We start from the raw sequence: 26,202 nt of genomic DNA, 5'->3' as shown, positions 1-26,202 counted from the left end.
CACCAAGATCTCTAGAAAATGTTTCATATTTAACCAAGTATTTGAAGAGTTGGGTGTGACAAGTCCTTAGTCAAAAAAATATTCAAATCCTCCTTAAAAAAAAGTTTACATGAATTTTTGTCCAAATGCTTGGTTGAGACATTCTTTTCTCCAAGAATTTCATAGCTTCATATATGGTGATAGAATCAACTCATGTATTAATGATAGCACTAGATATGAAAATCAAGTTAAGCAAAATAAACTCATATCATTTTTTTTCCACTAATTCTAAAATTTAAAAAATAACCAAATCCTTTGATTGATTTATTTTTTCATGTCTTTTGAAGTTATTGACTTAATACAAACTTTTTTTAATTAAAAATTTGGTTAATATTATCATCCCTTGCAACAATTGAGGCAACCTAAAATGAATTTGACTTATATGCCTTAGGATATTATGAAGAAAGATAAAACTTAAATCCAAAAAGAAAATGCAAGTCCTTGATCAATTGGAGGAAGATTAAAGAGTCGCTAGAGAAAACTTCGAAGCAACAAAAAACAAGAGTTAGAATCCATTGCCTAGTTGGATAAAAACAAGATCAATTTAGAAACTTAAATGATCTTAGTTGCTCATTTCAATGAAGAATGGCTAAATAGAAAGATGAAAAGTCTAGGAAGGAAAGAAATAACACTAACATATGAGAAAATAAAAGAGTCAAGTGAAATAAAATAGGATGAAGGAAAATCTTGAGCACATTTTTTTGAAACAACATTGACATAAATTTGAGATGACTCTCTCTTGAAAAGTTGAAGACATCAACTCTGAATTTCCTTTAGGTTGTTTGTCAAGTGCTTGGTGGATCAATAGGAGATAAATGTGTATGTTTGCAAGAAGGCCTTTGCTAGTTTGGTATTATTGTGATCATGAAAACATGTATAAATTTACAAAAAAAAAAGAGCAATTCCAATAATTTTGCATATTTGGTTTTTTTATGCATGAAAATTCTAACATGCATCTAGTATGAATTTCCTAATTAAAAATATTTAATAATAAACTTGAAGATATCAAGGGTCAACAAGAGATGAAAATAAATTGTTGAAATATAAATAAACTAAGCATACATAAGCCACCCCTGCAATGCTTCTGTGAATTAAGTCTTTAAGGGAATGGTAGGAAACTCATGTAGTTAGGAGCAGTGCAACCGTAACTTTGTAAATGCAATCATTGGAGGAATTCTTCATAAGGTGTATGATGTTTAATAACTTATCAAATCATGTAACAACTTTGGATATACATGCACATAAGAAAAAATACCATGAATGCACTAGGAAAAATCCTCTTTCCAATTTGTCACTACAAAGATATTCACAACAATTGTGACAAACTCCAAATAATGAAGATCAAGGAAAGTCACATGCAATAAAAAACTAGCTATATCATCATTAGAAAAAGGAAATTCATGCAAATTTTTATAATGATTTAGAATAATTGAGAGGGGAGGGGGGTTGAATCAATTATCCCCATATTCAAAATGTACCAATTCAACTTTTAATCACTTCAAACAGATAAATCAATCTTAAATACTCACTCAATCTCTATATCATATCGTCAACAATTCAACATTTCAAGAAATATCTTAATTCTTTGTCTTTATATGTGTCGACTTCAAGTAAATAAACTACTATAAAATATAGCTTGCAAAAAAATAACATCCACACATGAAAATAACACTTTAACACCAAGATCTAACATGGAAACCCAATTTGGAAATGAAAACCACCAAGTAACATGCTACAAAAATTTTACTCTTCTAAAGTGAGTTTCGTTAAGAGCCAACCCTGTTAAAGGTTATATAACACACTATCAAAATCTAACCCTATTAGAGTATTTAATCACCATATTAGGAGTGACCTTGTTAGAGAACTTTAGAACATTCCGTTAGAATGGCACCTTGATTAAAGGATTTACAAAATGATTATTAGCTCAACCTTGAGTAAAGGATTTTGGACTGATACAATGGTTAGAATGTAATAATAGGTTTTATTTTTAAAGTACTACAACTCACTTTGAAAATTCATATCTCCATTCACTCATCTGCTAGTTCATTGACCGGTCTTCATTCATATCTCCGTCACTAATTTTGTTGGTATCTCCTCAAACAATCACTCTTCACATTTCACCACTAATGTTCTCCTCTTCATAGATTCTCTTAAAGATCTCAATGAACAATGTTCCAACATAATTAATTCATTTCTTATGCTTCCTTAACAAGTAATTTTGATCTTTTGCTACTTAAACATTGTATACACTAATATGTTAGCAAGAAACACTAATCTATTAAGAGAGCAAAGCGTTAACTAACAAAGATTAATATAACATATAAGAGAGACTAAAGAGGAGCCCCTAATTAGGAATGTGAGCCAAGTGACTGGACTCTCCCCATAGGAATTATCTCTTTTCTTGGTAGATGAGTCTAATTTGGATATGGATTTAGGATGTATTCTCAAGATACTCAAACTATGCTTCAATGGAGATGGGAAATAGCAAATTGGTGCGGATGTATGTAAAAGCATGAATTTGGGCTTCTCAAAAGGGTATTATAACTTTAGCTCAAGGATTGTGATGATATGGCTTGGGAGGGGATTCAATTTATAGGCTAAGGGCTTGAGGGATGGAGGGCTAAGATGCAAGGAGTGATGAAAGCTTATGGAGGGCTAGGATGCACTCAAAGGGGAGCACATGGATTGTGATTGTTTAGCACCAACCAGGGAGTGGCACATGTCACAGGGTGAGTGGATGGAGGGAAGGGAAAGGATGAGTCAACAAAGGAGGCTCAAGGGATAATATCTTCATAAAGACCCTTCATAAATGGCTTGTAAGAGCAATGAATGGGCTTGTAAGAGTCTTTATGGCCTTGTAAGAGAATTGGAGGCTTGGTGGTTGGGATATTTTGGAGGGAGTTGAGATTGTTGACTTTTCTTGGCTTAGGAAAGTCTTAAGCTTACTTAGGGATTGTGACAAGGTTGGGGGGGGGGGGGATTAGAGGTGATTTAGGATTAGATTAGGCTTGTTAGAGATATTCAAGTGGATGGCATTCAATGAGGGTGGGTGAGTTAGTAGCTAAGCTTGGTTAGTATGGGTGGATGAGGTGGATTAGGCTAAATGAAGGGTTAAGGATAGGTTAGGGGTTATTAGATTTGAGGGTTTTATTTATCAAATAGATTTATTTAATAAATGGGGATTTTGGAATTAGATAGGAGAATAGGATTTAATTGATAAATAATAGGTTATTTGATTTATCAATTAGGACTATAGATGATTAATTAAATTAATCAACTAGGGATGGAAAAGGATTAATTAAATAGGAATTTAATTAATGATGCCTTTAGAGATAGCTAAATAGGATTACCAAAGCGGTGTAATCAAATTTAGGTGTCTACAAACATCACCCTTGATCTCAGGATTAGGTTAGATTCATCAAATCCTTCCACCTTTTTGTTCATCTTCTTCTTCTAGAAACTTTTGATCAAATCCTTGCCTTTGATCACATTACAAACTCTCCTTATGCAAAAAATATGCCAACTCATCAATCCTTATCTTCCACATGCTTTGACTAATTCAAAATTCCAACTATGTCAACATCAAATTCAAATATTTCTCAAACTATAAGTTTTTTTGTCACTTGGCAATCACTATGTTCTTTATCTTTGTCATCATTGTGTAGCTCGACAATCACTATACTTTCTCACTTGGCATCAACAAGCTTACTCGACCATTACTAAGCTCGATCACTACTATGCTTCTTTATACATTTTCTTGGTAGTAACTAACTCTCAGTTTGAATTGTTTCACTTGGCTTCTACTTAAGTTCCTTATTCTTTTGCTTCAACTTCTTCATTGACCCTACAATGATGATAATCAGTCAAGCTTATCCTTATGAATTGTTTCAATTCATAGCTTCATCCAATTTTCTTCTTTACTTCATGTATTAATTGAACAACACATTATCTTGTCAAGGAAAAACTTATTAAGTGCTCATTGTATTTCCATGATACTTAACACACCTTAACATAACCTTTCACTAGGTCATCTCATGATCTCTTGTTTTCAAATCCTCTTCGTGAATCAAATGATATAGAACTTTAAAATGTTAGTAAAGTGTCTCTCCAATAAGTTTAACTCTATGTCTTACCAATAGGTTTGACATCAAAGACAACATAACAATCGCTCTAATTATAGTTTCCAACAATCTCCATCTTTGGCATTGATGGAAACACTAGTCATACTTCACTAGTTACCATGCAATCCAAAAAGCTTCAATACTTTAATGTCAGCCCCCTCACTAGTACATTTGAGCCCTATTTCTGGCAACTAGATGTTTCATTTTTTATGGACAACTGTCAGGCAAGTGACACTACCTATCGCTACACTTTTGGCATCGAAAGTACTGATGGGGAGGGCATTCATCATAATTGTGACATAAAATGTTGTCAAAATTTGTAGGAAAAATGACCTATGATCTTGTTAGAGAGGTGGCCAAGATTTTGTCAGAACTTATTTTGGTGTCACAATTGTGATGTCCCTACAACAGAATTTCTATACAATCAATAGTTATTTGTTAGATATTTCTAACAGATAACTGTCAGTTGCTATCGAAAACTTGAACATGTCAACTCTTAAAACATATTGATGTTTCATATATTAAAATGAATTGATTGATATCATGGGATTTATGGAGTCCAGAATAATGTTTGTATCATGTTGTGCAACTGATTGGAAGTATGCCCCCATCCGACCAAAATGTGGTATGCAAAAATTATGATTCAAATGCATAAGAATGTGCTTCATCTTATCTATGCAATCTAGTGTTGTATAATGTGGATACTGATCATGTCATTTGGAAATGTAATTACACTGATGAACTCTTTGATCTAACCAAATCTCTTCAAGTTTCAATTTCAATTTCATGGGTACAAAATTAGGTGACTTGTTTTAGTTTGATTATGTGGTTTCTATTTTGTCTTGAATGATGATTAAGAGTTATTAAGGCACAGATAACTGACAATCTCATGCTAAAATATTTGAATCTCACAATTCCACAAAATTCACTAATGGAAACTTATCCTTTATAACTACTTTTGCTTGTTTTTTTTTATCGATTTAACGAATATTTATTTACAAATTAATGTTATAATTATAATATCAATAATGTGAAATGGTAGTTGGATTGTATGTTTCAATACCAAATTGTCAACCCAAAAATTTGATACTAAATACAAATTTTGAAATATCAATTTTTTTCACATCACCCCAGTTTCAAATATTGAACTCAATATTTCCATGAACAAATTTTGTGGGTAGCTTTCCATTTTGAAGGTCAAAATATGAATGTAGCATCAAAATTAAGGCTAGATGTCTAAAATAAGATGACATAGATTTAGTCCCAATAATGAGTCATCATGTTGAGAAGTATTTTTCCTTTTTGGGTGGGAAGATCTCATAAACATTCTTTGGAAGGTAGGTTGATGCATTATCTATTGGAAATATAAAATAACTAGTATATTGTAAAATTTATATTTTAGAATTAGTTGTTAGTGATCTAAAGCTTGAAAATAAATGCGAAGCCAAAATGTATCATTGTCAAAATTCATATTATCCAATGATTTCTTGAAGTACATGTGCTAAATACACAATCTACCCAACATTTATAAAATACTATACAAACCATTCAATCATATCTTTGAGATGTTTCATATTGTACGTTTTAAGCTTTTATATGCTTTTGTTGTAACAACAATTTGATTTAAAATAAATCAAGTTTATAATTTTTAAAATTCACTTAGATTGCATATATATAAACCACACGGATCAATGTTACGACATCCAACTATATTCTCCAAATTTAACGGAAAAAAATTAAAACATTGATAGCCTCTTGAAAAGCAAATTCAGGTTATTACTTCATTGCAAAGACTTACTATTTCTTTTCTAATTTAAATAAAATATTTAAACATCAATAATCCATTGAAATGTCAATCAAGGAAATTGCTTCATTAGGAAGATTTGTATTTAAAAAATGAGTTTGATGCTCAATAGATTCATGAAGAAATACCTAACCTTCAACATGATATAGCTAAATAAGATTGGTACTCACATCTCATTTCAAATTCACTTAATCAACTATTTGATAAAATATGTTACATAGTTCATTTTAATGTTAGATGTTAGTGGTAGAAAGATAGCACTTTGCCTTCCTTTAAATGAGCACCAAGATCTCTAGAAAATGTTTTATATTTAAACAAGTATTTGAAGAATTGGGTGTGACAAGTCCTTGAGTCAAAAATAATATTCAAATCCTCCTTTAAAAAAAGTTCACATGAATGTTTGTCCAAATGTTAGGTTGATACATTCTTTTTTCCAATAATTTCACATCTTCATAAATGGTGATAAAATCAACTCATGTGTTAACGATAGCATTAGATATAAAAATCAAGTTAAATAAAACGTATTCATATAATTTTATTTCCACTAATTTTAAAATTTTAAAAATAACCAAATTCTTTTTTTTATTTATTTCATGTCTTTTGAAGTTATTGACTGAATAAAAACTATTTTCTAAGTAATTTTGTGAATATTACCATCCCTTGCAGTAATTGAGGCAACATAAAATTAGCTTGACTTATATGCCTTAGGATATTATGAAGAAGATAAAACTTAAAACCAAAAAGTAAAATCAAGAGGGCATATGAAAAAACAACCCATCACCTCTAACACTCAAAGGATTATTAGGAAGATGTAGTAGATGATTTAAGGTTAGAAAGAGAATGTTCTCAAAGGTCATAGAGGATATGATGAAAACATGCATAAGGAAGAAAATTTAAATCCTTAATCATTTGGAGGAGGATAAGAGAAGCTAGAGGAAACTTTGAAGCAACAAAAAATTAAGAGTTACAATCTATTTCCTACTTGAATAAAAATGAGATCAATTTAGAAACTTAAATGATCTTAGTTGATCATTTCATTCAAGAATAGCTAAATAGAAAGATGAGAAGTCTAGTAAGGAAAGAAATACAACTAACATATGAGAAAAGGAAAGAGTCCAGTGAAAGACAACAGGACGAAGGAAACTCTTTAGCACATTTTTTTGAAATGAATCTCTCTCTTGAAAAGTTGAAGACATCAACTTTGAAGTTCCTTTAGGTTGTTTGTCAATTGCTTGGGTAGATCAATAGGAGATAAATGTGTATTTTCACAAGGAGGCCTTTTCTAGTTTGGTATTTTCATGATTGTGAAAATGTATGAAAAACTACAAAAAAAAAAGCAATTATAATATTTTTGTATTTTTTATGTATGCAAATTATAACATGCATCTAGTATGAATTTCCTAATTAGAAACATTCAATAATAAACTCAAAGTTATCAAGGGTTAACAAGAGATAAAAAAAAATTGTTGAAATAGGAATAAATTAAACATACATAAGCCACGACTACAATGCTTCTGTGAATTAAATCTTCAAGGGGAATGGTAGGGAACCCATGTAGTTAGGAGAAATGCAACTATAATTCCATAATTGGAGGATTTCTTCAGAAGATGTATGATGTTTAATAACTCATCGAATTGTGTAATTAACTACTTTGCATGTATATGCACACAAGAAAAATTACTAGAATGCACTAGGAGAAAAACCCTTTCCAATTTGTCACTACAAAGGTATTCAGAACAACTGTAACAAACTCTAAATAACTAAGATCAAAGAGTGTCACATGCAATAAATAACTAGCTATATCATCATTCAAAAATATAACTTCACAAAGACATAATATTCAAATAGGTTATACCAAACAAAGAATAGGAGCACTAATTGTATATATTTATTGAACAAAATGGTGGCCCTTGTTATAATGTAAAATCATGCTTTTATAGAGCTCTAACCTTGAAATTATGTTTTTTAGAGGTAGGGTTTCTCCCATGAAGAAAATTTGAAAAATAATACATTTTACTCTAAATTTATGCAAAACTAAACCCCAAAATGATGCTAACTTGTCCTACTCTTTTTAATTTATTTATTTTGTGCATGATTCCATTACACGATAGGAAAATTAAAGAAGAAGAAAAAGAAGGAGGAGAGAAGGAGATAAAACTCCAACTAAAAGTTGTCCTTAAAGTGTTGTTTGAACTCCATTCCTCAAAATATGGCCTCTTAAAATATAAAAACCTTATCTCTCCATTAGTAACTCATGGTCAACTCATTATAAAGACTATGTATGGGAGAATGGCGAGCACAAGTAGTGGTCAGGGAGGCTTTCAAAATTTGAATTCTAAAAAGGGTGGGATTCCTCTGGATTGTTGGAATCGGATCCCTAGACTGGAGCATGGGCCACAGAAGGGGGACGGTCAAGGGTCATGTACAAGGGATAAGGTAGAGAGTGTTGATGGGGACCCAGATGCTCCCCACAAGGAAGTGATCAGGATTCCTTTGGTTCCCAAAGGAGGTCAACCAACTAAGTGGTCATCTCTTTTCGGGATCAAGCCCTCAAGTAAGTCTTCTTTCCCACCTATTAAGATTCTTCCTGAGATGGAGAAGGGTTCTTGTGCCATTGCCATTCTGGATAAAATTGTGGATCATAGCATTCAATCCATGGCTTCTACCTTGATTGGCAATTTCTTGGGGCCTAGACCAAATGTAGATGTTGTGAGAACCTTTATAAAGAAGAAATGGGCTCTTAAGGGTCATGTTTTGGTCACAGCCATGGCAAAGGGCTTTCTATCTTTTGAATTCACCTACATGGAATACCTTTATTCCACTCTCTGTAAAGGTCAATGGGCTATTGATCATTCCACTTTGGTCCTCCAAAAGTGGTCTTCCAAGCTAAATTTGATTGACTCTTTTTTTGTTCAAGCCCCTATGTGGGTTAGACTACCTGAATTGCCTTTATAATTCTAGAATGAAGATGTTTTTGTGGGGCTAGCTAAGTCTTTTGGAGAAATTCTATCCATTGATCCAATCACTGCTTCCAAAAGATGTCTCAACTATGCTTGCATCTGCATAGGGGTTAGAGAAGGAATAGACATGCCAAAAATTGTGGCCTTTCACTCAAAACTTGGGGTGCATGCCCAAAAATTGGTCTATGAAACAGTGCCTTTTTCCTACTTCCTTTGCTTGAAGGTTGGCCATAAGGAAAATTAGTGCCCAAAGGCTGTGAAGTAGAAAATTCAAAAAAGTTAGGCTCCTGTTACCTTGGCCAAAGCAAAGAAGAAACCTAAGTCCACTGGAACCTTTGTCAAGGGAAAGAAGAAACTAATCTAGAGAAGCAAACCTACTAAGCAGCCTGAGGACCAGGATGGCAAGGAGCCTAAGAGTAACATTGCTAGGCAGGATGGAGTCCAAGGTGATACAAATGGTAACAATCCACACCACCCTGACTTTGATACACAGGATGATCTCCAAGGTAGTGATCCAAAGGAGTCTTCGGTGGACGACCCAATTGTTGTGGCCATAGCTAGGGTAGAAGATAATGTGATCTCTCTAAATGAGCAAAATGTAGGTAGTTAGGAGACCCTTGGGTGGAGATTTCAAGGGTCTCTAATAGACCCCTCAAACAATGGTGTTGACGATTCTTTGAGGGTGGTGGATCACAATCAATGTGATGAAGCTGCCGATAATGGGTCTGGTCAGGTGGGTTATCTTGGCCCTCTAATGAACCTGGTAGCATCCAAAGGTCTGGGGAGTAAGATCATAGAGCTTATTAACAACTCTTCTCCAGAAAAGATCTCACAATGGGAAGATTGGATTGACAGCTATTCTCAAGATAGTATCAATGGCTAGAGTTTGGTTAAAAAGAAGAAGAAGAACCATGACCACCCTCGTCTATTACTAGCAACAACCAGAAGTAGAGTTAAGGCTAATGTCAAGGGTAAAGTCAAGACTCTAGGAAGGAAAAACTCAAACCAGTTACTGCAGGAAGAGACTAAAAAGAACTTGGCAAATGGGAGCCAGAGAACCATCAAGGATTACTCTAGAAGTAAGAAATGAAGATCATTTCCTAGAATATAAGGGGCCTAAATGGGGCTCACAAATAGGAGTTAGTTAGGAATATGATCAAAGCCCAAAGACCAAATTTTTTATTGATTCAAGAAACCAAAATGAGAAAATATGTGGTAGGTAAGCTCTCCTTCAACAAAAACATGAGTAGCAAGGTCATAGACTCAGAGGGAGTTGCAAGAGTGGTGTTGATTCTCTATAATAACAAGGCTTATCAGATTTTTACTATCTATAATGCAGGTAATACCCTCCTATGCAAGGTGTCCCATATTCATAGTGATGAATCATGGTTTATTTTAAACCTTTACGCTCCCAATTCCAAAAGGAAGAGAAAGGTATTCTAGGCTAAGCTAATAGAGGTTATTAACTCCAAAAACATAAACCATAGGATTATAATGGGGGATTTTAACTCCCCCCTATCTAATGATGATAAAAGTGGAGGGTTTACCTCAGATTAGGAGAGTAAGTTAGACCTTTCAAACTTCATTAACAACTTGGCCTTAATGGATGTTGATCTCACAAGGGGTAGATTCACTTGGTCTAATAAGAGAATTGGGGGGGATTGTATCCAAGTTCATCTTGATAGAGCCCTTATTTACCCTATTTGGTTACAAACCCACTCCTGTAGGCTTTTCCTTCTTCCTAGAATGGGATTGGACCAATCCCCCATATCTCTCTCTATTTTTCCTCTTTTTTTCAAAAGGTCCTTCCCTTTTCGCTTTGAGAAAATGTGGATTTCCCACCCAGCTTTGGAAACCAAGATTCTTCATGGTGGAATGTTGAGGTGGAGGGTACTGCTATGTTTAGGGTGGCCAAAAAATTGAAGAATGTGAAAAGAAATATTAAAATTTGGAACAAAATGGACTTTGGCCATATTTTCTAGGAAAAGGATGAGAGGAATGATCAGCTCTGCATAATCTAGGAAGAGATTTAGCAAGTTGGATATAATGATTAGAATTGGTTGAAGGAAAGGTCTATTCTCTCTAACCTTCATAACCTCGTCTCCAAGGAAGAACAGTTTTGGAAACAAAGATCAATAGTTAATTGGCTTAAAGAAGGGGACCAAAACACCAAGTTCTTCCACTTATCTACTTTAAAACATAGGTCCACTAATAGGATTTCCAACATCAAGAAAGGATAGGATTTTTTATCTAAAGATAATGAGATAGCGGATGAAGCTGTGCAATTTTTATCTTCTCTCCTCTTTAAGGATCATACTCTTTCAATGCCTAATCAAGAGGATATTTTGTCAACTATTCCTTCTATTTTGCAAGCCCACCACAACTCTATGTTGAAAGCTATCCCAATCCTGGAGGAAATTGTTCAAGCTCTTATCTCCCTTCCGAGTGATAAGGCCCTTAGCCCAAATGGTTTTCCAACTTTCTTTTTCCAAGTCTATTGGGAAGTGATCAAAGGGGATGTTGTGAAGGCTATGCAGGAATTCTTCAGGGCCAGAAACCTTTTGAAAGAACTTAATGCCACCTTTCTAGTTCTCATTCTGAAAACACTGAGAGCTGATTCGATGGATAAGTTTAGGCCCATCAGTCTTTGCAACTCTTTCTACAAAATCACTTCCAAAGTCCTTACTTCTAGGCTTCTAAGAGTTCTTCACCTAATTATCTCCCCTCAGCAAACTATTTTTGTCCTAGGGCAACAGATTCTAGACTCTATTATCATGGTGCATGAGGTGATTCACTCTCTTGAAGCTGGCAAGAGGGAAGGTTTCCTAATCAAGCTTGATATGTCTAAAGCTTATGATAGGGTGGACTAGAATTTCTTGATGGTGGTCCTCCAAGCCTTTGGCTTTGTTTCCTAGGTTTGTAAACTCATCTTTCAGCTTATCTCTTCCCTTTCTTTGTTTGTTCTAATTAGTGGCTCCCCTTCAAATTTATTTTTCCCTTCAAGAGGGCTAAGGCAAGGTGATCCTATTTCCCCTATTCTCTTCATCATCTTGGTTGACTATCTGGGAAGGCTTATTTTAAGAAAAAGATAGGACCAAAGTCTGCAAGGTCTCAAGCCTTTGTTTGGTCATCTTTCTTTCACCCACCAGCAATTTGTGGATGATACTATTCTAGGGGGTGAGGCTATGGTCCAGGAGGCCAGAGTGTTTAAGGGCTTACTAAACACTTATACTAGGGGTTTTGGCTAGGCTATTAACTAGGATAAGAGTTCGGTCTACTTCATCAATACTTTGCTAGAGAGATAGAGGAAAATTTCTCATATACTAGGAAGTGGTATTGGTAACCTTCTTGCAAGTTATCTTGGTATGCCTTTGGGGTCCAAACCCTCGAAATCTTTTTGGAATAGCATCATCAATAGATTCAACAAGAAATTAGTTGGTTGGAAAGGTGCAACTCTCAGCTAGGCTAGCAAATGCACTTTGGTAAAATCAATATTCTGAAACCTCCTTACTTATGCCTTAAGCCTCTTTGGGATCCCCACTAGGCAAGCTAACAGAATGGAGAAGGTTCAGAGGAACTTTCTCTAAACAGGGGTTGAGGAGCACAAAAGATACCATCTTGTTGCTTGGGACCATGTTTGCCTTCCCAAATGCTATAGGGGCCTTGGTATTAGAAAAATTAGACATCTCAATGATGCCCTTTTAGCCAAACAGATCTGGCACATCTTTCAGAGTTTAGGAGAATGGAGAGAAATTATGATTGAAAAGTACCTGAGAAGGCAGTCTCTCAGCTTTTTACTTCATGAAGCTGAGATTCCTCAAGGATCTTACATATGGAATGGGATCCTATAGGCAAAGGCCCTAGCTAAGTCCAAGGCTAAATGGAAAATTGGTAAAGGTGAGAATATCTTATTTTGGCAGGATGACTGGATGACCTAGGGACCCCTTATTGACCACCCCAATTACGGTAGATGGACAGAGCCATGCATAAGAAGATATGGACTGAAAGTCAGTGATTATAGAATAGGTAATGGATGGCAAGATTTGTCTATGATTTCCTTAGAGCTTAATTCTTTGATGATTAGCCTGAATATTATTTTTATAAATAACAAGGGGGATGAAGTCATCTGGGGAGGTAACATGAATGGCCATTACTTTGTCACCTCTAGGTACTTTTCATTGTGGGATAGAATGGAGAAACCCATCTGGGCTAAGGCATGGATCCCTGGCCTTGACCCAAAACTCAACATATTCTTCTAGATTTTGCTCCAAGACAAAATCCTTACTCTAGAAAATTTAGCTAAGAGAGGCCAACTTATCCCCAATAGGTGCAGTCTATGCAAGCATGCTTTGGAGATGGTTAATCACTTATTTATTTATTGCTCCTATTCCTCCAATGTCTGGAACCTCTTGAGCAGAAACTTTGGGGTTAGCTGGCACCCCCCAGTCAACATTCAAGAATTCTTTAGCCAATTGAGGAGTCCACACAAAGGTTTAATCATTAATCTTCTCCTAGTCCCTTCCACATTTCTACTAGGATATTTGGAAAGAGCAGAATAACCAAATTTTTAGAGACATGGAATCCCCTGAGTTTGTCATTGCGAAGAAAATCGAAGGACTAATGTGTCGTGCTTGCCCCTAGTTTGCATTTTTGTTGTCATTGTCAATTGGCTTTAGGTTGATTTGTGCAATGATTAGTTTAGAGATATTGGATTTACAATACTATGATATTATTTCATGACTTTGATTACAAATATATCAGTTATAATTGTTTAGTTGATTTCATTTCACATGACGTTAATGATGTTTTGATGATTCCTAGTTAGTAAGTGTGGTTTCTTTCCTAAAAATTTTAACATGATGTCTTTAATGATGATTATGTTGTATTGATAGAGATGCATTATTATATGTATGCATTTGATGTTATACTTATGATTTTTACGATACTTAACCCATACTTGCATGTGTATGGTGTGCGTGTTTATTTTATCTTTCTGTCTAATGTGTTTGATGTGGTTAAGGGAGGGAATCGTAGTCACCTACTAGTTGAGATCTACACGACAAACCACTCCCCGCCATTATCTGTTTAGTTTAGATATATTATAGACATGTACATGCTCGTCTTTTATGCAGGATGCAGGTACTGGGCATCGACTTCCCTGAATTACCAGGATGAGCATACCCTATTACAAATACTCAAATGGTGAGAATGGGAAGACAATGATCAGGTCCAATCCTAGCCATAAGCCTATAATACTTGTCCTACAAGGAGGACTCGTAATAGATTGTCTACCTTTTCAAAACCCGTGAGTATTTTGTGCGTATGTTGTTTTGTGAGTCTTTGATGAATTTTTTGTTAATTAAGTCTAATTAAAAGATTAAATTAATAACTTAATTTAATGGAAATTATTATGACATTTTAATATTTAATTATATTTAATTAATTGAGAAATTAATTAAATATAAAGAATTGAATTTGAAGATAAAAGTTTTAAGAATAAATTTAGAACGTGATAATATTTATTTAATTTAATAATAATATATTTAGAGTTCATTTTTAAATAAATGCTAAATATTATTGTTATTTAAGTTAATAAATATTTATCAAATTAAACGTTCAAAAATAAATTAAATAGTGAGAAGATATTAATTTATGAAAAGGATTTAAGTTCGCATGAATGAGTTTAAAATATAGAAATTAATTTAAAAGATAAAATATGTGAACTTGATTTAAGATATTTTTTTATGGTGCGCATGAGATTTTAAAAGTTAATAAATTAATTTAAAGCGAAGTCAAGTGGAAAATTAAATAAAGTAATTTAATAATTCACTTAACGTGCATGAAAGGAATAATAAAAGAATATTTTAATTAAAAAGAAAATTAATTGTGCATGAATGAATTAATTAAATAAAATAATTGCAATTTGAGAGTTGTGGAGACAGAAACCCTAAAAGGTAATTAGATTCTATATTAGGGGTTTTCAGGTCATTATTGCAGACACAGGTTTCAGGGCACACACAGGTTTATGGAGAGCAACTCGAAAAGTTTGGAAAGAAAAGAATTTTACGTGGCTTGAAAGATTTTTCTTGCGGTAGGATATTGCATCTAATTGTCAGAGGTTAGCATCAGATCCAAGTAGGATCTCGTGGCTTGATTGTATAGTGGGTTTCACTCTCCAAGTTTCAGTTTGCTTCGTGTCTTTTGCATGTGTTGTTTTTCTAGTATGCAATATTGCTCTTGTTTGAGAAATATCTGTATATGGCTTAGATGGATACTTCGTTGAGTTTATTTTAGAGGATTGTATTTGAATAAAAAAATTAATTTAAAATGAGAATCTATTGCATATTGATATCAAGCTTGAGATTTAAAAGATAAACTTCCTCTTTTAATAGATTTTAAGAACGAAAATTAATTTGGAAAAAAGTTTGAAATAAAAAGAAAATTTCGAATTAGAAATTGAATGGTTAAATTTGGTTTTCCTATCAGAATAATGTTGTACATGATTAAAAATAAAATAAAATAAAATTATTTATTTGTTTTAAAATAAAAATAAATATAAAAATAAAAATAAAATGTATAAATTTCAAAGTTGGGCGATTTTTTTTATTAAAAATATATAACATGGGGTGGGCGGCGCCACCAACCCCCACCCCCCACACTGACCTCTTTCTGCGGCATATTATATGATGCACGACAGTTATGACTGTTGTCGTAGTAGCAAGTACTGCCGTAAAGGCAATACGCTGCTGCTACTGCAGCAGCGAAGCCGCCACGACAGCCATCCTTTATAAGGGTCGACGATCATTATAAGCCATAGGTTGTTTTTTTTTTAAGTTTTAATATTATGTATTTTTAATATTATTTAAGTATGTTAAAATTAATTTATATTAAAATTAAATTATTAATTATTAATTTTAAATATTATGATTTTTAATAATAATTTTTATTATTATATATATATATATTTTATATTCTTATTTAATTATATTAAATTTGTTTAAAATTGTAATTAATAAATATTAACAAAGTTAGAGATTGTTAATTAATCTAGTTAAAAATTTATTTAATGAGAATTAATTAATAATATAAGATGTTCAGTTAAGAGTCAAATGTATTTAATATTGATAAAGTCATAGGTTATATCTTTAAGAATCAGCAAGTATTAATTTAATAATTTAAATAAAGTATTCTTGGATTATTTTAGGAAAACTGACTTAAAATCATTAAGGGTGGAGTTCAAACTCAGAATAGGTTAATATGTAAGGGAGATCTTGAAGACTTATTTACTTGAAATATATGTTGAAACAAAACTGAAAACTCTATCGTTTAACATGTTTTAAATCAAACCCAAACTATGAAACTATGATGTTGCTTGTATTATTTAAGCTTTTGAATTTTGGAGTCGATTAGGTGTTGACCAGTCTAGGACGTACACCAGAGGTTTTATGGATTTTCTTTGATACTATTTTGTGGTTGAATGTCACGATGTGTTTTGTGATTCAAATTGAGATTATATTTATGAGATTTACCTTGTGGAGATTTTACGTGTACTCGAATGGCAGAACCATCTTATTTTCAGGTTGCCTATTAAGGAACCGAGTTTAATCTTTATGGGTGTTGTGGTATGGGACACAACTATTTTTTTATGTGCTTAGGAGAGGTTGTCTAGGTACGTGACTTAGGAGTGGCTTGCAATAGGGGTCCAGGACCCAAAGTGGTCAGTGCTAGGGTAACCTAATGCAAGTTATGTAATAAGTGATAATCTAGTAATTAAAAATTGTTTGGGGGGAAACACACTAAAAAGATAAGTTAGAGATATTTAATCCACCCATGTCTTGAGTGCTTGTATAGACTAAGGATGGGAATGGGACGAATGCCTCATCTTTTTGAGAGGGCTTTCTGGTTTCCATATGTGTGATGTTGAGGGTCCAAGGTTCAAAGTAACCAGTCCAGGGTAACTCAATGCTTGAGGGTCTGGGGTCTATTAAGAGATCAGTCCAAGGTAACTCAAGCAGCCATGTGATGACACTCCCTAGTATGTAGCCTGAGTCTCCTCTGTAGATCTTTGTAGATTATGTGTACCTCTGGTGGTGTACTTATTGTTGGATGTATTGATTGTGGTTATTACTTTCATTGATGATGATTGGTGATTCATGGATGATGTACTATTGATATGTGGTTTTTGACTTGAGGTGATTATCTTTCGTTGACTTTATCTTATGATTTTGGTATTGGTTTATACTTGGTTTGTGTATATTATTTGGTTATGTGGTGTCGATATTGGATTGAGAGTTCTTACTTTTGGATTATTTTATCTTCTTGAGTAGCATGTGTTACCTTTGAGGTAGTTTTGGCTTTTAGGGGTACCTTGCCTAGGAATGTTTTATGTTTGATTAGTCGTATGTGGATCATTCATTATCTTCCCTGCACGGTGGGAGTGGAAGTCTGACTAGGTAACCACGCGATCGGGAGGTAGTGTCTTCTTACCATTTGGGTTCCCCTTCACATTGCCAACTGTTGGATGTTCATTGCAGAAGATGTACCTTTATCATTCTTATTTCTTATCTTAGAGAGTTCTTTTCAGATGATGTATATATGTTATCATATTTTCTGATGTATTGTATCTATTCTCACATACCCTACGACATGTGCAGTGGATGTTATTAATTGGATGTACTTTCATTGTATTTTTTATACTTATGCATTTGCTTATGCGATTATGTATTTTTTATTCCTTTATGATCTTGAGACATTGTACTTGAAACTTAAACTAATTAATTTAAAATTATTAAATGTGACTCAACGTAAAGGAACCCTTGAGGAATTGAAACTATATCTGTAATTGAAAATGTGTATTTGATGTGTATGTTCATATTGCTTTTGCATTAATGTTATCTTGATGTTGTCTAAACTTTTAAAAAAAAATAGTTCAGTAAACCTTATAGCATATTAGGTTTATTTCTCTTGGGTTCCCAAGCGGGGCGTTACATAATGAAGGAGAACTTCACCACCACAAAGGAAGGAAATATTGAAGAAGGTGGGAACAATAGATAGGAAAATGGATAGGGACAAGAAAAGATAGGAGGCCGCGTGGTTTTTGCCCCCTAAAAAATGGTACAAGGCCAACTTTGATGGGGCTGCAAAAGGGAACCTAGGCCCCACTAGTAGTGGAGGCATCATCAGAAATAGCTATGGTGGAGGAGTTATGACTTTTCCTACTCGCTCGAACATCAGACGAACCATTTTGTTGAAGCCAGTGCTACCAATCACATTGTTAAACTAGCCTTGGCTTTAGGGATTGAGAACCTATGGCTAGAGGGGGACTCATTAAACATTATAAAGTGTCTTAGTGGTTACTCTACACCTTCTTGGACCATTGTGAATGTGATTGAGGAATTAAAGTATAACCTAGGAAAGTTCAACAAGACCTATTTTAGCCACATGTACAGGGAGGCCAAATTAGCAGCCAACTAGTTTGCTAATGAAGTGGTTGTCAATAATGTGGAGATGACATGGCATGTCTGTGACATCTTTTCAATAGTAGTGAATAATTTAATTCTACAAAATTGCATCAAGGAAAGTACTAGAAAAGTCCAAAATTAATAATGGAAAGATTTTCAAGATTGCACGTCAGAGTGGGAGTTAATAAAAATTATGCGAAACTCTTTTCAAAACATAATAGCATGTATGTATGGAACGCTTCAAGGGTTTATTTGAATACTACCATTAACACCGGTATTTTTGAAAATGTCTTTGAGTTTTGCAATTTGAAGGAGGCCAAGGTCTATAAACATTTTGTGAGCATGTGGGGGCTTATTATTGCAGAGGAAACCATGGTGGGGGAGAGAAGTAGGAGGGAGCCATCAGGAGAGTCAGAGAACTAGAAGGAGAAACCAAAGGTGTGGCATAAATTGGAAAATGGAAAAATCACTAGATTCATGGAGAAGCTTCATGGATTTGATGCGGGGATCACCAAGATTATGGTGGATTCCTGGAAGAATGGGAGAGTCAAAATTGATGGGGTCACCCACCATGTCAATGTGGAATTGATAGCTTGGGTTGTGGAAATCCCTTTGGAAGGGAGTAATTTTTTTAGAGATAAGAAAATGTTGGCAAACACTGTCAAAGTTTTTGTGAAGGACAAAAAGGAGCTGAATAAGCTTGTCAAGGTGGAGATCTATTATGAGATGGAGTCAATTAAAAATCTATGGACGTATGTCCTCGGGATTATCATTGAATATATTTCCCTAGACCCCAGATTTGATAGGATTAGAATGCATCATTTTGTTTTGCTTAATCACTTTAGGCATGGTATCAAAATCTATTTTCCTTTTTATCTCTTCACCTCCATGAGAAAGGGTATTGAGGGTTTCAAGAGGAAACCAACTACTAACCTAGCTTTTCATGAGGGGTTACTCCTCCTAGTTTATGAGTATCTAAAGTCTCAAACCAGGGGAAAATCCCTTGGTGATGGTGATACTGGGAGTGCATCTGAGGAAACTAGGAGCTTGGACTCTAAGGATGTGCAAAGCATAAAATTGGAAGAAGAGGACATTGGTTCCTCTAAACTCAAGGAAGAAAGGAAACCCTTTGCCCACATTCCCTACAGAAAGAGCCCCAAAGGTTTACCCCCCATTCCCCATAAGCCTGAGCCCCAGGAGGAGGAGGAGGATAATGATGATGATGAGGATACTGACATGTGGAGGAAGAGGAGAAGGGGGAGGATGATGAGAAAGAGGAGGAGGGGAGGGAAAGTGAAAAGGAGGAGGAGGATTTAGCTAATGTGTCAGGGAATCCTAAGAAAATGAAAGCAGATGAGGCCTTTGAAACCAAAGACTAGATTCTTGAGATTCTAAGCCTTGGCCCCCCTTCCCCCCATCTATAGATATTTTGGGAAAAGAGAGTGGGGAGGTCATAAAAAAAATAAGAGGAGGTCTTGGAGGCATTTTAATTCAAACACAGCCAAATTGGGGATTGTCAAGGAGCTGTTGAATATTCAAGTGATGGAGGCCATTGATGGGAATACCCACTATGATGATCGCATTGATCCTGCTCTGGTAGTGATCTCTGATAATTCAAGGGAAACTAGGCTTAACCTTCTGAACAACGCTAAGAATAGCATGATAGATAACTTTTCATCTATCAAATGGTTATTCCATGAAATTGAAGAACTTAAGGGGAGAAGAAGCCAAGAAGGAAACCAAAAAATTGGCAATGAATAGGGGCACAATGAAGAGGACAAAAGTTAGGATGGAAGCCAATGGCACTTCAACATCTGGGAACATAGGGTAGACTAGGAGGATAGAATCACCAAGGTTGAACAAAGAGTCCAAAGGATGGAGTTCTCTCATTAGAACCTGGCAAATCAAGTGATCATCACTTTGAATGCTCTAAATGAGAACATTAATGGTCTAGGTGAATCATTGATTAGTGCTAGATTTGGTGGGGAAATGATGGAGAAGACCAGTCTGGAAATTGGGCAGGCTAAGGATGATCCAAAAGAAACCAGGGACCAAGTGGATGCTCAAAACTAGGACCAGGAGGATGCAGACAACAACAAGACCAATGAAGTTGTAGAGACCCTGTAGGTTCTTGATAGAGAGAATTGATAGTTAGTGATTTTTTTCTATCTTGTACTTCTTTGTGTAGCTAGTTTTTACTTGTTCTAGTTTAGCTAGTCTTTTGTTTCCTAGCTGCAAGCTTGTTGTTTAGGGTTGGCTTTTGTTAAGAAGTTTTGCTGATGTTGGACTTTTCTAAATATTTCTATTTTTGATATGTTGTAAAAACTTTTAGGTTTTAGGATCCCTGTAAAACCTATTTTACTTAATCAAAAACTCATGGTCAACTCCCAACTACATCACCTCCAAAAATGTGCAAGAAAGTCATCCAGAATAAGCATTGGTAGTAAAAAAAATGTGTAGATACAACAACTGCTGAATATCATCAACAAGTTTTTGTGTCTATAGGAAAAGTCTCAAAATCTCTTTAGAACCACTTAGTTACAAAGCTCCAAACTAAAATTCAAATATTTAGTTGCAAAGCTATAGAGTGAACTTCAGAGTTTCAAAGTTCTCTAAGGTTTTTCTGAACAAAATTTGCAAAAATATTTCAAAATTGGAATGTAGGTATCTCTGATTAAGGTTCCAAGAGTACCTATGGATACTTAGATTGAAGATTTCTAGAATCCCCATTACATCAAAAGGGTTTGGCATATCCATAATTTGAAGTTCTTCATCCATCTTTCAAAAAAATTGAACTTCCTTGTTTCCTCAAAACTCTCAATATTGCTCTCAAGTATTTTCAAAATGTCTTCACTTTGGAATATCCTTTGGAGGTCCTCTCTAGTAGATACAATCTCAAATGAGACTCTAAATTGTTGAACCACCATCGATATCAAGCAAAAATGAGATCTTCCATCACCTCTATAAATTTTGAGACTCACCTTGCTGAAAAGATGGTCTCCTTAAGCCATTTTATTAGATGTGTTCCCTCTAACATCTTGGATTTGAGAGAACATGTATATGTATATGTATATGTATATGTATGTTTGTGTGTGTGTGTGTGTGTGTGTGTGTGTGTCTTTTTCTTTACTTCAATCTTAATGCTTTGAACCTATTTATTGACTTTTTTCATCTCTACATCATTTATATCCCCAAATGGATAGATGAAAGTGAAATCACCACTCTACTTAGCATCATTAGACAGTATGTCATTTTTTTGCTATCATATAATCTCAACTCATATCTACATGTTAATTGAAAATATTGAACATAGTTATTGATGAAGATTTTGTAAATCATGGAAAAGGTATAATCGTCACTAAGAAGATAGACCAACAACTAAATAGGAAGAGACAATAGATAAATAGTTATACTTTATTGGTGTAAAGAAGAAAATAGGTACACTAAGTCCTATTAGTAAACATGAGGGATAGGTAAAGGAAAATAATAAAAATACTATCAACAATCTAGAAGACAAGACCTATCAATACAATGAGGAAAGTCTATTATTGGTGAACAGATAATGAAGTGAACATGTAAAAGTAATAATAGTTTAGATGGATCGATGTGTGATCATGACATAGTGAAATTTGTTGAATCTAGAAAAAAAAAGATTAAATGCATAGATAAAGAAATCTAAGAAAATGATTTATAAAGAATTGTGAAGAGATCTAAGTGATGAATTCAAGGACACTACAGTGAATAAAAATAAAGTTATTTACCACCTCAGGAATGACACAATGAATCAAGTGAAGTTGATGTGGTTAGGAATTTAGGAAATTTCAAGAAGGAGGAAGCTTCCAAAAGAAGATAAGGATAATTTTAAGACCCTAATTAGGTTTTATATTCAAAGGAAAGATAAAAATGAAAAGGAAATCAAATAGAGTTGTCAATGAGTTGGAGAAGTTGATGAGGACCTAAAACAATTAGATGCAAAATCAAGAAGCAATCACATAGAAAATCATAAATTAGTAACAAAAGGATTTGAAACTCAAAAGAAAAGCATAGAGCATCTAATAATATTTTGGAGAAAGAATTTACATGTCATACCCTTGTTGTTTTTAATTAACATTTTGCAACAAGTTTGTAAAATCCTTTCACTAAGTAGTTATTAACATGACTAAAAGTTTTGCTACAAGACTAATTGTAAATCCTCTAACAAGGTGAACACTCTAATAGTGTGATAAAATATCTTAACATAGTAGTCTATCATAGGTCTATTAGATAATTTTAATAGGGTATCAATCACTCCTACCAAGGTGAGTCGCTAAGAAGGTAATAATATTATAGCTCCTTATAGGGTAACCTTATTATTGTAATGATGAGTTGTGGATACCATCCGCACTATAATTTTTCCCTTTGACCAAGGGTTTTCTATGAGACCAAAAATATCATGTTATGTGTGTTCCTAATACATGTTGATTATTATTACTTTATAGTTTTACATTTCAAAATTAGGTAAACTATCATTGTTGCAACAAGCTAATGGTTATGAATGCCAATTTATGGTATAGGGTTAAAAGTATAAATTGGTAAGTAATCATATGGTAATGATTTACACACCCCCCCCAACAAGTGCTTATCTTTTCAATAATTGGTATTAGAGCATTGGTTCTCTTGAGGGAAAGTCTAACAACTTGAGAGTAGATCTAAGATGATGGAGATTTACTGGTATTATTAGAAAAAACTTGGAAGAAGCACTATAAGTTGCCAATGATTGAATACAAGATATCAAAGACAAACTGAAGACATCATTTTCAAAAAGGAAGGAATTGTTGGAACAACTGAAGATAAGTGTTGGTGTAAATAATTATTCACTATTTACACTTTACTTAAGTTTACTTAGGTCAATGCATTATTTTATTATTTATTAGGTTGGCACCTAGGAGTTTGCGTACTCTTGTGAGTTGTCATGTTGACAACACAAGAGTTACCAACTCTAATTTAGGACATGGTGTCTACAATATTGATGTTTGCTAAATTAACTAAGTTGTCATGTAGACAACACAATTATACACACTCTTATTTTAGCACATGGTGTCTACAATATAATTTTTCATGCTACACCTTTGTTGGCTTATCCTCTCATCATCGCACTTACTCCTATGTTTAATGGAGGATAATCCTCTCCTAGTGGAAATGTGCCTTTTTCTAAGACTTATCAGTGTGCTGACTCTTAGGCATTCTAGAACCATTCCAGAGGCCTTTATATACAAGCACTCCTAGTATGTATGTAAATAGTACAAAACATTGAATGACAATAAATTAACTTTGGATATTGTTATTCTGATCATACCTTGTTGGTCTACTATTGTGCTTGTGCTTGAGTTCCTTGATCTTGGGTAATTTTTCCCTAAGGCGAATACTTATTTGGTATCATAGCTATACCAAATTCTTACATAGTATCAAAGCTGAGGGAATTTCTCTTCACATAGTTGTTCGAGATCATTTTCTTGCTTCACCTCTTAGAGGACACCTTGACCCATATTCAAAGTATCACAGTCATTGGGAGAATCTAGAGCCAAAGAAAACCTTACCATTTCATCTAGAGTGTCAATTCGGTGAACTTTGACTATAAATTTGCCTACCCTAGGCTATAGTCAAATCTAAGGCAATTTTTTTTGCAAACTGGCACCCAAAGGCCCGATTAGCAAAATTGTTATGATCATTTCAGATCTCTAAATTTAATTTTCAGATCTACATATTTTATTATTTCAATCTCTGCAATTTCTCTGTATTATTTTTTGGATCTACATATTTTTTCTGAAAATTTATTGGCCATCAAGAAAGTAGGAGAATTTTTTTGTAGGTGAAGATTGAAGCTTGTTGGTGCTAATCAGATATTGGCATCATATTTAGAAGGTCAAAAAAACCCCAAATTGACTTTTGTTTCACCAAAATTGGACATCTGAGGTGAAATCTAGAGGCAATTGATTTTTGGAGGCACGATGGCAATGATTCAGAAAAAATAATAACAAAGGTGATTTTTAAACAACAATACCTCCCTCATATAGACTCCTTTTTGCAAGAATTTTTTTTTTGTTTTGGGGTAGAATTTCATGATATACACATTGGTGTAGGATGTTTGATACCTATATTCCTAAACATTTCCACAAGTCACAAATCCTAATTTTTGCAACCTCAAATGCTTAGTACGGGTTCATCTAGACACATTTTCAAGTTCTATTTTTTTTGAAAGTGCTTAATTTTTTGTTTACTTTCTAGATCTATAATTAGATTATAGGGTTGTGTGAAAAAAATATCACTTTTAAACTTAGGGACTTTTTTACATTGTATTGCTTTGATTATTTTTCAATTTTTTTGTACATTTGAGCTACAGTGCTTAGTGACAGATTTGAGTCTCAAAAGGCAGTTGTAAATAGCAAAAATAGAAGTCCATTTTGTACATTTTGATAAGTGACCTATTGTACATGCACTATCTATAAAGTGCCCAAATCATACATTGGGGGGGTTCATTGTTTTTTTACATTTTGGGGGGTATATTGATTAGTACATCATGGATGAGGAAGATTTAATTACCTTGACAACACAAAACTATAAGCAATGAAGTTAGTTGGTTCTCACTTATCTTAGTTAGCATAATGCATTTCCATGTGTGAAAGGACTTTCATACGATGGTGACACTGGTTCCATCATTTTTCATTCCCTCTTTCTACATATGGATATGGAGGTTATGGATTTACTTGATGACATGAAGTCAACTCATTTATATGATATTTGGATCTATCTTTGGGAGATGTATGGAGATCCACACATTCCTCCATTCCCAAAAGATCTTTTACCTCCAGTTATAGTTACATCCTCTCTAGATTAGATCACACCTCCTAATGCTCTTGTTGCTACTATTGATTTAGTTCTAGCCATAGATGCTTCTAATTCAGTGCAGTAGGAAACATCATGTCTTCCTACTTCAGCTTCATGGTATGGCTTCCTTCCAGACATTGAAGGTTTGTTTGTGGAGTCTCACATTGAAGATGTGGGAGACATCATTGATGATATTTTTCTTCTCTTTGTTGAGGCAAATACATAACCCATTGCCATATTAATAGATCCAACACAATAGGTTGCACCTTGTCTTCTAGCTCCAACATCAGTGGATGACTTCTTGACAGATATTTCAAGTTTTTTTGTGGAGTCAAACATAGTATATTTGGAAGACATCATTGATGATATACATCTTCTCTTAGATGAAGAAGATCCTTCTTCAACTATCATGAGGGATCACTCTGATCCTCCTATCCATTCTCTACATGATTAGTCTTTCAAAGTTGATATGATTATGGATCCTTATGTACAATAGTTTCAGGAGATCTTTTCATCATTTGAGGAGATAGTTTTTTTTTGGAACATGTTCTACATCCATCCTTGCTAGATCTACACATGTTCTTTTCAATAGTGTTGGAAAGGATGACCATTAGTATTGACATAGGGATAGTTGAGTAGGTTTCTATACCATTCATCATTCGGATTCTTTCTACACATAGGGGAAGCATCTCAATTGTACATGTGCCATTGTTTCTTCCAAAGAGGAGGAGCAGTAATCACTAGTCATGGATCAGCTTCTACATTGGAGCAGCTCTCACTATCAGCACTCTAAATTTAGGGAGGGGACTACCTTCTCTCCTTCTTCTCTTTTATGGGGGGGGGGGGCATTTTTGTCTTCTGGGGTTTTGTCCGTCTCCTACTTCTTTATTGTATATACTTGATGTATGTTGTAATGGGGGGTCTTGATTACTCTATCCATCCATGCATCTTGT

Source organism: Cupressus sempervirens, chromosome 3 (assembly GCF_028749045.1).
Source record: "Cupressus sempervirens isolate cs-2001-9-10 chromosome 3, ASM2874904v1, whole genome shotgun sequence".
NCBI lineage: Eukaryota > Viridiplantae > Streptophyta > Pinopsida > Cupressales > Cupressaceae > Cupressus > Cupressus sempervirens.
Note: the sequence above shows the minus strand (reverse complement) of the source record.